The sequence below is a fragment of the Salvelinus fontinalis genome, chromosome 2, assembly GCF_029448725.1.
Source record: "Salvelinus fontinalis isolate EN_2023a chromosome 2, ASM2944872v1, whole genome shotgun sequence".
Classification (NCBI taxonomy): domain Eukaryota; kingdom Metazoa; phylum Chordata; class Actinopteri; order Salmoniformes; family Salmonidae; genus Salvelinus; species Salvelinus fontinalis.
Window position 1 is genome coordinate 52,415,751 of NC_074666.1, and position 15,399 is coordinate 52,431,149.

The 15,399-nt window shown below is 42.4% G+C and overlaps 1 protein-coding gene across 1 annotated transcript in view; it reads right to left on the minus strand.

The window, feature by feature from the left end:
- The window catches only part of LOC129820953 (long-chain-fatty-acid--CoA ligase 6-like), an 81,936-nt gene that overhangs the window by 43,801 nt on the left and 22,736 nt on the right, over positions 1-15,399 (minus strand). The window contains exon 2 of the mRNA XM_055878119.1: positions 2,538-2,615. The gene's annotated coding sequence lies outside the window, so the exon portion shown is untranslated. The remainder of the gene's footprint in view (positions 1-2,537; positions 2,616-15,399) is intronic.

Sequence of the window (15,399 nt, forward strand, 5' to 3'; positions counted from 1 at the left end):
CAAACGTATGTTGGATAATGGTACATGATTAGGTTAGATTTGTGGATTCGTACACTAATAGCTCTATATACCGGCATTTTATTATCAGGGGATGCACAGTTGAAGTCCTAAGTTTACATACACCTTAGCCAAATACATTTAAACTCAGTTTTTCACAATTCGTGACATTTATTCATCCAAGTAAAAATTCCCTGTATTAAGGTCAATTAGGATCACCACTTCATTTTAAGAATGTGAAATGTCAGAAAAATTGTTGAGAGAATGATTTATTTCAGCTCTTATTTCTTTCATCACATTCCCAGTGGGTCGGAAGTTGACATATACTCAATTAGTATTTGGTAGTGTTACGTTTCCAATGGTGAATGAAGGAGTCAGGCGCAGAGAGCAGGGTAGTTTCGAACAAGTGGATATATTTTAATATTCCAAAATAGAATAGAAACGAGACGGCTACGCCACACAACAAAAGGGAGCATCAACATCCAGTCCACAATAAACAAGGACAAAATCCACACGAATACAAACACCACAAACAGAATAACAAGCCCGCACAAAAGCCAGCGGGCCTACTGCCCTTAAATAGCCTACCCACAAAACTAAACTCAAAACAGGTGCACCCAATCAGCCCAAACTAACAGAAACAAAAACAAGAGAATCGATGGCAGCTAGTAGGCCGGTGACGACGACCGCCGAGCGCCGCCCGAACAGGAAGAGGCACCATCTTCGGCGGGATTCGTGACAGGTAGCATTGCCTTTAAATTGTTTAACTTGGGTCAAACTTTGCGGGTAGCCTTCCACCAGCTTCCCACAATAAGTTTGGGGAATTTTGGCCCATTCCTCCTCACAGAGCTGGTGTAACTGAGTCAGGTTTGTAGGCCGCCTTGCTCGCACACGCTTTTTCAGTTCTGTCCACAAATTTTCTATGGGATTGAGGTCAGGGCTTTGTGATGGCCACTCCAATACCTTGACTTTGTTGTCCTTAAGCCATTTTGCCACAACTTTGGAAGTATGCTTTCAAAGTCCATTTGGAAGACCCATTTGCGACCAAGCTTTAACTTCCTGACTGATGTCTTGAGATGTTGCTTCAATATATCCACATCATTTTCCTCCTCATGATGCCTTCTGTTTTGTGAAGTGCACCAGTCCCTCCTCCAGCAAAGCACCCCAACAACATGATGCTGCCACCCCCGTGCTTCATGGTTGGGAGGGTGTTCTTCGGCTTGCAAGGATCCCCCTTTTTCCTCAAAACATAACGATGGTCATTATGGCCAAACAGTTCTATTTTTGTTTCATCAGACCAGAAGACATTTCTCTAAAAAGTACAATCTTTGTACCCATGTGCAGTTGTAAACCGTAGTCTGGCTTTTTTATTGCGGTTTTGGAGCAGTGGCTTCGTCCTTGCTGAAGAAGCCTTCTTCCTTGCCTTTCAGGTTTCAGGTCCCATGGTGTTTATACTTGCATACTATTGTTTGTACAGATGAACGTGGTACCTTCAGGCGTTTGGAAATTGCTCCCAAGGATGAACCAAGGATGAGGTCTACTATTTTTTTCTGAGGTCTTGGCTGATTTCTTTTGATTTTCCCATGATGTCAAGCAAAGAGGCACTGAGTTTGAAGGTAGACCTTGAAATACATCCACAGGTACACCTCCAATTGACTCAAATTATGTCAATTAGCCTATCAGAAGCTTCTAAAGCCATGACATCATTTTCTGGAATTTTCCAAGCTGTTTGAAGGCACAGTCAACTTAGTGTATGTAAACTTCCGACCCACTGGATTGTGATACAGTGAGTTATAAGTGAAAAAATCTGTCTGTAAACAATTGTTGGAAAAATTACTTGTGCCATGCATGAAGTAGATGTCCTAACCAACTTGCCAAAACTATAGTTTGTTAACAAGAAATTTGTGGAGTGGTTGAAAAATGAGTTTTAATGAATCCAACCTAAGTGTATGGAAACTTCCGACTTCAACTGTATATTGTAAACCTACAGTATATATAGGCTATGCGAGTTACAGTGGATTCTAGAGTTGGGTTTAGTACATTTCAGTGGCTCTCCATGGGGAATGTGTGTGTCCTGCTGATTCACATTTTCCCAAGAGGGAGATGTGTTGGAGATACACTCCTCACGTGACATGACACATCACCTTGAAAATTGCTCCCTCCTAAGCAAGGGGACCGCCCATTGCTGCTATTGCAACCATAATATTTTTGTGATAATTTAAAAGGACATACAGAGATAATTTTATATTTCTTGGTTTGTCATACGTATATCATATTGCACCTTAAATGTCAAGCCTACTGTAGCATATTTTATGCAACGGTTAATCTGGAGTCTGGACACATCTTAAGTAGCCCTAGCCTACTTATGTCCCCATTGTATTTTTTTCTGAAACATTTTGAGCAGCCTAAAACACTTCCTGGAGGCAGTCTCCTGAGGTAGCCAGGGAGGGAGCCAGCGAGGGGAGGAGTGCTCCTCTGCAGGTAGGCATGGAAAATTAGGCCTAATTGTGTTATTGTAGTGTCAGCATCACATGACTGACCTAATCAAGTGGGTCATTGTCAGGACCTCCCCATCTGTCACTTCCTGTCCTGCCATCAGTCACATCTTCCTCCTCCTGCTGCAGAAAAGACAAACATGGCCACAATAAACATGTTAAACAGAGGCAGGCAGTCAGGGGCGTATTCATTACGCCGATTCTGTTTGCGAAACGTTTCTTAAAGTGAAGCAAACGTAACTAAACGGGGAGGGACCGACCTGAATTTGTCCAATAAAAACTCTTGTTTTGCAACTGTTTGGCTAATGATTACACCCCAGATCACACAGGTGGATGCAAATGGCACCCTATTCCCTTTATAGTGCACTACTCTCCATATGGCTGGTATACAGTAATGCACCATATAGGGAATTTTGGGATGCACCCACAGACTGTGGAGGGAATTCAGGGAGGTCATGCAAGAGAAAAAAACCTACTGATGGACAATAGGGATTTCATTGCATGATTGCAATGCCCCTTGCATAGATGTTAGGGTACACAACACACACATGGCATTAAGTGATAACAGAGTGAAAGGGATATTTCCTTCAAAAGGTGACATGTGTCTTGTACTACAAAGACAGCATGCCTTTTCCCCACCCGAAGCTTGTTCTGTCCATGTGATTTCAAAGCTCCACACATAAAACTTCTTCCCATACACTATTCCTCTTCCTCCATGTCCATAAAGAATGTCGGGTTATCTATTGCATCTTCAGGCTTGCCTATCTCACCGCTCAACATGTATATGGGGAGGGTTGTGGCCATGGTGGAAGGGGGAGAGGTAGAGGGAAAGTAAGGAAAAGGAGGAAGTAGAGAACTGTTGCAGAGCAGCTGTTAAAGGGGGGCAGGGCCGCCACCATGAAGTATCAGCAGTGGCTTTGATTTGATCCAATGTCACAGAGCTGTCAAAGCAGATTTGTATTTATTTAACCTTTATTTTATCAGGGAGTCAAACTGAGACCAAGGTCTCTTTTACAGATGAGCCCTGAATTACATAAATTACAGAAAATACACGCATCAAAATATAAATACAAAATGCAAGTAGAAAGAAAAACACGATCATAAAAAACACACACATTCATCAGTAAAAGGTCCTCATTCAGCCTTCTGAATTGCCCTAGAGGCATCCAAATATCAAATTTTGTTCCACAAATAACATGCAAGGCTTTCCTTACTTCGTGGAGACCAAAACCATTTCCAGAGTTAACCATCCTTGAGACCGGGTGTGGTAACTTGTGTCTAAAGTTTAGTAAAGACGTTAGCTACAGTGGGACTTTCTGTAAAAGGACTTAATAAATGAAAACATAGCAATGTATCAACCAACTTTCTGATAGAGAATGCAGCGATGATACAAAAATTGTCTCCTGTAATAAAGCGCATGATAAACTGCTACTGACGGCTTTAATGAAGTGGCAGCTGCATTCATATCAATGATGTCGCCACAGTCTAGGACCAATAGGAACGTCAACTGAATAATCTGTCCTTAAGCTGTTCTTGTCTATTAATGTTCTGTATTATGTCATGTTTCATGTTTTGTGTGAACCCTAGTAAGAGTAGCTGCTGCTTGGGGATCCTAATAAAATACCAAAAAATACAAAATCTGCATTCTACTATTTAACGAGAGGCAGGACCTATCTCTATAAAAGAAGCACATTTTTATTCTCACCTTTACTAACTAATCAATATGCTTTTTAAAATACAGCTTTTCATCTATTCAGATGCATGATCAATATGGACACCGCTCTAGTGAACAACATATACTTAGTTGTACCTGCATTCAATACTAATTTCAGGTCAATACAGTTTTTCTGTAATGCTATGAAGGCAGACTGTAGTTCAGGTAGAGCCTGGTCAACCGGCGAGATAATTGTCACGCTTGCTCCCGCTTCCCCTCACTCGCGCACGAGGGCGCCAGGCTGCTCATCATTATGCACACCTGTCACCATCATTACTCACATCAGCACTCATTGGACTCACATGGACTCCTTCACTTTGTTTGACCTTCCCCTCTATATCTGTCTGTTCCTCAGTTGGTTCCCCGTGTCAGCATTATTGTTGATAATAATATATAATAATAATGTTAATGTAAACAGTACAAAGTACAGGACCCAGAATCGACCTCTGTGGGACACCTTTCATAATATCCAGGAAACCTGATTTAACACCATCAGTAGATACACATCGAGTTATATCTGTCAAGTAATTTTTAAATCAGTTACATGCAGCCTGGTCTAAACCAATTGAGGAAAGCCTCTGAATTAGAGATGAGGGGTCAACAGTATTGAAAGTCAAGGACAGGATAATGAAAGGGTCTGGCACAATATTGCCTTTTATCTATACAGTTAATCACATCATTTATAACTAGGAATGCAGCAGAGATAGTGCTATGACCTGGTCTAAAATCCGACTGGTGTACATTTAGAATACATTTCAAAGATAAGAAAGATCTTAGCTGAGAATGAATTAAGGATTCTAAAATTTTAGCTAGGCGAGAAAGTTTAGAAATAGGGCAATAATTATTTCGGTCACAAGAGTCACCACCTTTGTGAAGGGAGAGTACATGGGCAGATTTCCAAACCTTGGGGATAGTAGCAGATCTAATCGTTAGGTTAAAAACATGGGTTAATGATTCAGCAATCAGGGGGGCAGAGAGCTGCAGCAAAAATGGATCAAGCATATCAGTCCCAGTGGATTTAAAAAAAATAAACTTAATAACTTCTTGTCAATACGGGGGCTCTGTTTCCACTTTGGAAAAAATCGTGCCCAAATTAAACTACCTCGTACTATATTCTAGATCGTACAATATGCATATTATTATTACTATTGGATAGAAAACACTCTCAAGTTTCTAAAACTGTTTGAATTATATCTGTGAGTAAAACAGAACTCATTTTGCAGCAAACTTCCAGACAGGAAGTGAAAAATCTGAAAACGATGCTCTGTTCCAGGGCCTGCCTATTCAATTGCCTAATATTTATCGATATGCATGCACTTCATACGCCTTCCACTAGATGTCAACAGGCAGTGGAAGGTGGAATGGGGTGTCTAGCTTGATCTGAGGTCGAACAAGAGCTCTTGGAATGACGTGTCCAGAATTTCCTTTCTCTACCTAGGCGCGGGAAGCACCTCCATATTGTCTTATGATAAGCGTTCGGTATACACAGATAATATCTCCGGCTTTGTTTTTATTTGATACATATTAGAAAAACATCATAAAGTAGTTTTTTTCAACCGAGTTTCATCAGTTTATTCAACGTTCAATGGGACTTTTGGAGTTTTCCGTTCTCTGCGTCGAGAGAAATTGGGAACGTCATCAACATTGGCTAGCCTTGTGGAGCGAATTCGACAGGAGAGAAGGACATTCTAAAACCAAACAACGATTTATTCTGGACCAAGGACTCCTTGTACAAGATTCTGATGGAAGCTCAGCAAAAGTAAGAACAATTTATGATGTTATTTCGTATTGCTGTGTAAAATGTTGAGTCCTATTATCCGCCGTTTTGGCGGGTGCTGTCTCGCTATAACGTAAGCTGTTTGTTATGGTAAAGTTATTTTTAAAAATCTAACACGGCGGTTGCATTAAGAACCAGTGTATCTTTCATTTGCTGTCCAACATGTATTTTTTAGTAAAGTTTATGATGAGTTCTTTGGTCAGATTAGGTGAGTGTCCAAACTAGCTCCGGACATTCTGGTGAATCGATGCTACATATTCACAATGTATAACCACGGTTTGCAGCTCTAAATATGCACATTTTTGAACAAAACATAAGTGTATTGTATAACCTGATGTTATAAGACTGTCATCTGATGAAGTTGGTCAAGGTTAGTGATTAATTTTATATATTTTGCTGGTTTTTGCGATCGCTACCTTTTGCTGCTAATAAATGCATTTGTGTGTTTGGCTATTGTGGTAAGCTAATATAATGCTATATTGTGTTTTCGCTGTAAAACACTTAAAAAATCGGAAATATTGGCTGGATTCACAAGATGTTTATCTTTCATTTGCTGTACACCATGTATTTTTCATAAATGTTTTATGATGAGTATTTAGGTATTTCATGTTGCTCTCTGTAATTATTCTGGCTGCTTTGGTGATATTTTTGATGGTAGCTGCAATGTAAAACTATGATTTATACCTCAAATATGCACATTTTCGAACAAAACATAAATTCATTGTATAACATGTTATAAGACTGTCATCTGATGAAGTTGTTTCTTGGTTAGTGACTAATTATATCTCTATTTGTCGGTTTTGTGATAGCTACCTATGCGGTAGAAAAATTGTGAAAATATGCGGTTGAGTCTTTTGCTACTGTGGTTAGCTAATAGAAATACATATTGTGTTTTCGCTGTAAAACATTTTAAAAATCGGAAATGATGGCTGGATTCACAAGATGTTTATCTTTCATTTGCTGTATTGGACTTGTGATTTCATGAAAATTATATTATATGATATCCCTGTTAGGCTAGGCTATGCTAGTCAGCTTCTTTGATGAGGAGGATCCCGGATCCGGGAGAGAGAAGCGGTAGAGGTTTTAAGCAAGGCATCTTGCACCTCACAGACGCCAACTATTGAAATTAAATGTAAAACTCAATAGAAGTTGACGTTGAGTCAGCTCAAATCTGGCAGAGGAAAGATCAGTCGATTGACTGACCAGGGTCAATTAAACCAGTTTCTCTCAAATAAAAAGCCTCCCGGGATAAAACGATGATTAAAATGATCACTTATTGCATTATTTTAAGTTATGATGCCAGAGTCAGACAGAACTTGCTTAGGCAGAGAAGAGAAATTTGCACACTTCAGTGCCTTTTCTGTTTTCCAAAATTTAGAAGGATCACCAGCAGAGTCAGAGATAGTGCTTAAAAAATTGCTTAATTTAAGCTTTCTTAATCAAGATAGTACATATGTTCCTCAATTCTCTGAAAGATTGCCAGTCCACTACAGACTCAGTTTTCCTTGCTTTGGCCCAGGCCTGATTTCTCATATGACTGAGCTCAGAAGGCTCAGAAGAAAACCAAGGGTTAGATCTATCTTTGACTCTGAATTGTTTAAACGGGGCGTGTTTATCTGCCAGAGGAATAAATATGGAGGAGAAATGTTCTAGAGCCAACTCAGGGTCAGGAATACAGAAGATAGTGGCTAAATCAGATTAGAACAGGTCATGTAAAAACCTTGAGGAGAAAACGTTAAAATATATCTTCTTAATTAAACAAGGATTAGTATTTAACTTTTTCGTATCTCTAATACATACTATGGGACAATGATAACTGAGATCATATGCAAATACTCCACTAGACAAATATTTATGAGGGTTATTAGTAAGAATTTGTCATACCCTGATCTGTTTCACCTATCTTTATGCTTGTCTTCACCCCCCTCCAGGTGTCGTCCATCTTCCCCATTATCCCTTGTGTATTTATACCTGTGTTCTCTGTTTGTCTGTTGCCAGTTCGTCTTGCCTTGTCAGGTCTTAACAGCGTTCTTTCCCACCTTCCTATTTCTGTAGTTCCGTTTCCTAGTTTTCCCGGTTCTGACCATTCTGCCTGCCCTGACCCCAAGCCTGCCTGCCGTCCTGTACCTGCCTGACTCTGACCTGATAACGAACCTCGACCTGCCCTTTGCCTGCTAGTGTTTAATAAATAATCTGAGAACTAAACTATCCACCTCCCATGTCTGCATCTGAGTCGTGATAGTACGAACTGGCCATGACTGACCCAGCAGCTCTGCAACGCCATCTCCTCCCAGGTTGCCACCATTAGAAGACACGAGGGTTACTTCAAGTTTTTTTATGGAAGGATTCCAGACCTTGGTGGGAAGCCAGGGCCATGCCTTCAACACATTGCTGGAGAAATTCCGCAAATTTTCTGTGAGGCAACCCGCCACTACAGTAACCCCCCAGACTGTCAATTACCCTGCTACCAGCGGCGTTTCTCCCAGATCTACCACACCTTCCCAAAACCATGCTTACCTCCTACGGAGCGCTTGGAGATCCCGGATCCTGCTGGGTGTTTCTCTCTCATTGTTCTTTCATCTTTGAGCTGCAGCCCTCTTCATTTCCCTCAGATTCCTGGAGGATAAAGTACATAATAATGCTGTTGTCCGGGGGGCTCTTGCCTGGGCTACGACGATGTGGTAGCAACAATCCACCGTTTGCCTCAGATTGGAGGAGTTTGTGGCGGAGTTACGGAAAGTGTTCGATTCTCTATTGTTCAGGCGAGGCGGCTCGTAAGATGCTCCAACTACGTCAGGATTCCCGTAGTGTGGCAGACTTCGCTGTGGATTGTTGCACATTGGCAGCTGAGAGTGCCTGGAACCTGGAAGCCCTATTTGACGCTTTCCTTCACAGATTGTCGGAGGTGATTAAAGACAAGCTCGCAGCCCGGGAGCTGCCCCTGAACCTCGACTCCCTCATATCCTTGACCATCCAGATCGATGGGTGGCTAAGGGGAACGTAGGAGGGAGAGGGAGTCTGTTCCCTGTTGCCTACACTCGTCCTCGATTTACACCACGCCTCCGAGGAATTCCAGAAATCCCCAAAGGCCACAATTTCCGAGTGGAGCCAATATCGGCCGAAATCTCTCGGAGATCAGGGCAGCCAAGTCGTCTCCTCCGGAGCCCATGCAACTGGGCAGGGCTAGATTGTCTCCTGCTGAGCGCTTACGCAGACTTAACACACAGAGCTATCTGTATTGTGGAGCTACGGGACATGTTTTATCTACCTGCTCATGAAAGAACCAGGCTCATCAAGGAGGTACTAGTACCTTGTTGTGGGGTGACCGGTCAAAATCCCTCCGGGTGCTCATAGATTGGGGACGATGAGAGCTTTATGGACGCTACCCTGGTGTCGGAATTGGGAATCCCCACATAACCCCTCTCCATTCCCATGGACGTCGGTGCGTTGAATGGGCGCTCTATTGGCAGACTCACCCACACCACGTGTCCCATAAACCTGAGTGTGTCGGATAATCATGGAGGCACTGGTTAGAGGGGGCGGAACACCCATTCATAGTATGGACAGATCACAAGAACCTGGAATATCTCTGCACAGCCAAGTGCCTCAACTCCAGACAAGCTCGATGGGCCCTGCTATTCAACCGAATTAACGTCACAATCTCCTACTACTACTTCCGGTGGACATGGTCTCCGACCGGGGTCTTCAGTTCTCATCCCAGTTCTGGAAGCACGCTCATTGGGTTGTCGGCCAGCCTGTCCTCCAGGCTCCAGTCTAACGGCCAGTCGGAACAAGCCAATCAGGACCTGGAGAGGACTCTTCACTACCTGCTCTCCGCTAATCCCACCACCTGGAGCCAGCAGCTCGTGTGGGTAGAGTACGCCCGCAACACCCTCCCTTGCTCAGTCACTGGTCTCTCGCCTGTCAAATGCTCCCTGGGATATCAGCACAAAGAGGTAAAAAAAAACCTCGCCCAGATATTCGTCCGCCGCTGTCGTCATACCTGGAAGAGAGCCTGGTCAGCTCTTCTCAAGACCACCTCCAGGTATCGACGACAGGCGGATGGACCGCCACCGGACCCCGGCTCCCCGTTATCGTCTGTCCACTCGGCATCTGCCCCTTCGGGTAGAGTCCCGCAAACTGCCCCCCTGTTTTATCGTCCCTTTCCCCATCTCGAAGATCCTTAGCCCCTATGCTGTTGGACTTCTGTTGCCCCTTACCTTTCGTATACATCCCACGTTTCATGTGTCTAGGATTAAACCTATGTCTCACAGCCCTTTGTCTCCTGTTTCCTGACTCCGAGTGTCACGACTTCAACCGAGGCAGGCTCTCCTTCCCGTTCGGGTGGCGCTCGGCGGTCGTCGTCACCGGCCTACTAGCTGCCACTGACTCTTTTTCCTCCCCCTCCTTATGTGTTTATTTGTATCACCTGGTTTGAGTTAATTGTTAATTAGTGTGGCTTTATTAGTCAGCCAGCCCGTACACTTCTTTGTGCGGGATTGTTTCATTGTGGCTTTTGGATTTCGGGAGTGGATGTTATTATTGTGGACTGGGTTTGTTTATCGTGTCGTTGGACCGTTGTGTGTGACACCCAGTACGTCCGTGTTGGACATTGTGTTTGTAAGTTGAATATTAAAGAACTCAACATATTGAAGCTCTGCTGTTCCTGCGTCTGACTTCGCACCTCCCGACACTCAGAGCGTTACACCGAGCCTGCCTGCCGTCCTGTACCTGCCTGACTCTGACCTGATCACGAATAGTGAAGACATCAAAACTATGAAATAACACATAAGGAATCATGTATTAACCAAACAAGTGTTAAACAAACCAAAATATATTTGAGATTCTTCAAAGTAGCCACCCTTTGCCTTGATGACAGATTTGCACACTCATGGCATTATCTCAACCAGCTTCATGAGGTAGTCACTTCGAATGCATTTCAATTAACAGGTGTGACTTGTTAAAAGTTAATTTGTGGAATTTCTTTCCTTCTTAATGTGTTTGAACCAATGTTAATTGTTGTGTTGTGACAAGGTAGGGGTGGTAATGTATACAGAAAATAGCTCTATTTGGTAAAAGACCAGGTCCATATTATGGCAAGAACAGCTCAAATAAGCAAAGAGAAACAACAGTCCATCATTACTTTAAGACACGAAGGTCAGTCAATTCGGAGAATTTTAAGAACATTGAAAGTTTCTTCAAGTGCAGTCGCAAAAACCATCAAGCGCCATGATGAAACTTAGTCTCATGAGGACCGCCACAGGAAAGGAAGACCCAGAGTTACCTCTGCTAAAGAGGATAAGTCCATTAGTGTTACCAGCCTCAGAAATTGCAGCCCAAATAAATGCTTCACAGAGTTCAAGTAACAGACATATCTCAACATCAACTGTTCAGAGGAGACTGCGTGAATCGGGCCTTCATGGTCGAATTGCTGCAAAGAAACCAGTGCTAAAGGACACCAATAATAATAAGAGACTTGCTCGGGCCAAGAAACACGAGCAATTGACATTAGACTGGTGGAAATCTATCCTTTGGTCTGATGAGTCCAAATATTACATTTTTGGTTCCAACTGCCGTGTCTTTGTGAGACGCAGAGTAGGTGAACTGATGATCTACGCATGTGTGGTTCCCACTGTGAAGCATGGAGGAGGAGGTGTGATGATGTGGGGGTGCTTTGCTGGTGACACTGTCTGTGATTTATTTAGAATTCAAGGCACACTTAACCAACATGGCTACCACAGCGTTCTGCAGTGATACGCCATCCCATCTGGTTTGAGCTAAGTAGGACTATCATTTGTTTTTCAACAGGACAATGACCCAAAACACACCTCCAGGCTGTGTAAGGGCTATTTGACCAAGGAGAGTGATGGAGTGCTGCATCAGATGACCTGGCCTCCACAATCACCCCACTTCAACCCAATTGAGATGGGTTGGGATGAGTTGGACGGCAGAGTGAAGGAAAAGCAGCCAACAAGTGCTCAGAATATGTGGGAACTCCTTCAAGGCTGTTGGAAAAGCATTCCCCATGAAGCTGGTAGAGAGAATGCCAAGAGTGTGCAAAGCTGTCGTCAATGCAAAGGGTGGCTACTTTGAAGAATCTCAAATAAAACATATATTCTGATTTGTTAAACACTTTTTTCGTTATTTCATAGTTTTCATGTCTTCACTAATTATATACAATGTAGAAAATAGTAAAAATAAAGAAAACCCTTGAATGAGTAGGTGTGTCAAAACTTTGACTGGTACTGCATACGGACACTACTCCCCCTTTCTGTAATCTGTCACATCTAAATACATTAAAATAATTTACTTCAACGTCTTTATCAGATACATAACCCTTTAACCATGTTTCTGAAAGAACCAGAATGTCAGGACACGAGTCCTGTACCCAAACATCAATTGTGTCCATTTTGAAACAATAGTTTGCACATTAAGGTGCATTAACCTAAGCCCCCATTTCAGTCCCATAAGAGCTAACAGGCATAGGGTCATCTGCAGCTATTTGTTGAGTGAACTGGGACTTTGCCAAGGTCCCTGGTCAACCACATGAGAGCAGAGCAGACTGAACACTTTACAGACCTCCCCCGAGTCGCTAGATGCAGCGGCTAGAGCGGGAACTGGGAGAGAGCAGTGTTGGCAGATTTCAGTCCACCTTGATGAAGTACCTGCCAAATGAGTGGAGCTGCTGCAGGGGATCAGAGTGGCTGCCAATGCTCCATTCTGGGTGTGCACAGGAGGCCTTGGTGTAGCTCCTATTGCATGGTTGGGTCTGCCATAGCGGGCAGGAGAGTCCCAGGCCTGTCCTGGTGATGGGAGTAGGGAGGGTAACCAAAACTAACCAGCAACATTGTTTAAGGTGGGGACTGCCTCTTTGTACAGGTATACATTGTCGTAAAGACAGTTCAGGCTGAAGGTGGGATGGTGGGCCAGGTGTCGATTTGGCCATAGCACACAGTCCGAGACAGGCTGGCATTTACCCTCTGGATGGTGTCAGGGTGGAAATCTCTGGAGCAGGGTAGATATTACTTTTTCACAAGATGATGGCTGAGGGGAGATTGTGTAACCCCACCTCTTTAAGGAATACCTAGGATAGGATAAAGTAATCCTTCTAACCCCCCCCCCCCCACCCCTTAAAAGATTTAGATGCACTATTGTAAAGTGGTTGTTCCACTGGATATCATAAGGTGAATGCACCAATTTGTAAGTTGCTCTGGATAAGAGCGTCTGCTAAATGACTTAAATGAAAATGTGTAGTACAAGCCGATTCATCTAAAGCCCACAAGCTGCTGTTCTTCACTGAAGACAGACAGACAGGGACAATACAGTATATTTACTCACTCTAGAAGTATGACCTCGGAGGAGCTTTAGATGCCCATTTGAGGGATTTTCTACTTGCAAGCAGACTATTTATTATTCTCAGTTCCTTCATCTCCAAAGCATGGCACGGAGGCTACTTTTTCCTCAGCAGTTTAACATTCAGACAATTATTATATTATACATCTAATCTGTTCAGACGTTTAATGTGAGTTTTTGATTTATAAAGACCCAGAGACTTCAGTGTAGATTTCTGACACATATTCTGTGACTGATTTAACAGTCAATAGAGCACAGTAGTAACGGCGTCTTTATGGAGGCAATAACAGAGGCTATGGCTCGTTGGCAAAAGCCTATTGGAATAAAACATTGTCGTAGGGGGTTTTGGATAAAAGCCGAAAATAAGGTCTGGTAAACACAGGCTTAGGATATCTTATATGTTTTGTTCTATGAGATATTCTTCATCAGTCACTTGTTTTACATGTTGAAGCGTTTATGTAATCAAAATAAGCACATGAAGAACAAAAAGGCTTCATGATTCATAAAGGTTATGTTAACTGATGGATGTTAGTTCATAGAGAACAAGAAATATAAAATCTAAGCCTGTGTTAACCTCAGACCATAATTTCTGTGTTTATTACCAAACATTATTCTTTCCCCATTCATTTCCCCCATTGGAATGTCTGAATGAACCAGAGGTGTTCATTTCCGGTTTTTAGGACTACAAGCTGGCGAGCTCTATAGACATACTGGACGCTTCGCAAGGCCTTTAAATGAATCAACCAACATTTGTATTAATGCATTATATGCCCCATGCACTCAGAGTCGCAATTAATTATGTGAAGAAGTCTGGTGTCTATATTTCCTCTTCAGACAGATTTGTGGTGAGTTGCAATTTGAGAAGTAGTGAAATTAAAGCACTATACAAATGCAAGGAACGTCTTACTAAACATCCAAGTTGGGATTTAGCAAGCATGTAAAACATATCGAGGTACTAGGCTACCCATTGCATGTGAGAAGCCTCCTGGATAAGATATACCAAATAGTTAATTATACACACATTGGGTTGGTGGTAATCCAAATAATTTGTATAAAGGAGAAATAATATTGACCACCATTAAAAGAGAGATATCCTTTTTTTCTATTGGGAAAACCCTGGGCTTTTTGAACGGAGCAAAAACTCCGCAGTAGGAAAATACCCTGCTTTTCCTCATAGGACTGGGACACACCCACACACTGTAATACACAACTCCCCCGCGCGCTCCGAGCTCAAACATGACAGTCATTTTATGGAAAAAACGGAGACGTGTTCCTGCTTGACGAAGGGTTTCCTGGCGGATTAACCTCTGCACTGTAAATCAGAACACTGTTAAATACGCGTTTCTGTATTTATGCAATATGAGACAATTGAGATTAAAGCAGATCACCCCAAGTCCTTATAATAAAGTGCATGGCAGTTTCATGCTGTTAACATTCGAACATGGGCAATTCTTGAATAGTAATACATAACATGATTGCTTAACTTTGTAGAAGTTGGCAATTGGTATACGTGCTTTCTTTTGTAAACAAGCAGCTCGTGTCAGCAGTGACTTACATGAAGTCTGACTGGAGTCTGTGGCACCCTGTACCAATTTAACAAATCAACACTACCCCTGTCGGTGCTTTTAATTCCTACACCATTTCCCGGAAAAGCGCGACTTCTCAGTTCGGCTGCGATTTATTTAAAAAGGACTTGCCTATGCCTGGGCTATTGATGCTTTGCGGGACATAATTGCACCAATAACAGAAAAAGCATAGGCCACTCACCCACTGCTTGCATTTGGCATAGTCATGCAATTAAATAATGGAATCGTATTCTCTAATATTGTTACATTATTGGGGATAATCGACTGCATTCAATTAAATTATAGGAATACGTGTGGGATGATTACTTAACTGATAAGATAGCCTATGTGTACTATACATCATCTCTACATATTCCATAAGCACAAGTTAAATTAATAAACTATCAATAGTCTATCAATAATCAATAGGAATTATACATTTTCACTGAAAACAATAAGACATAAAAAGCCTAGATATTGTAAATTATACTTCATGAT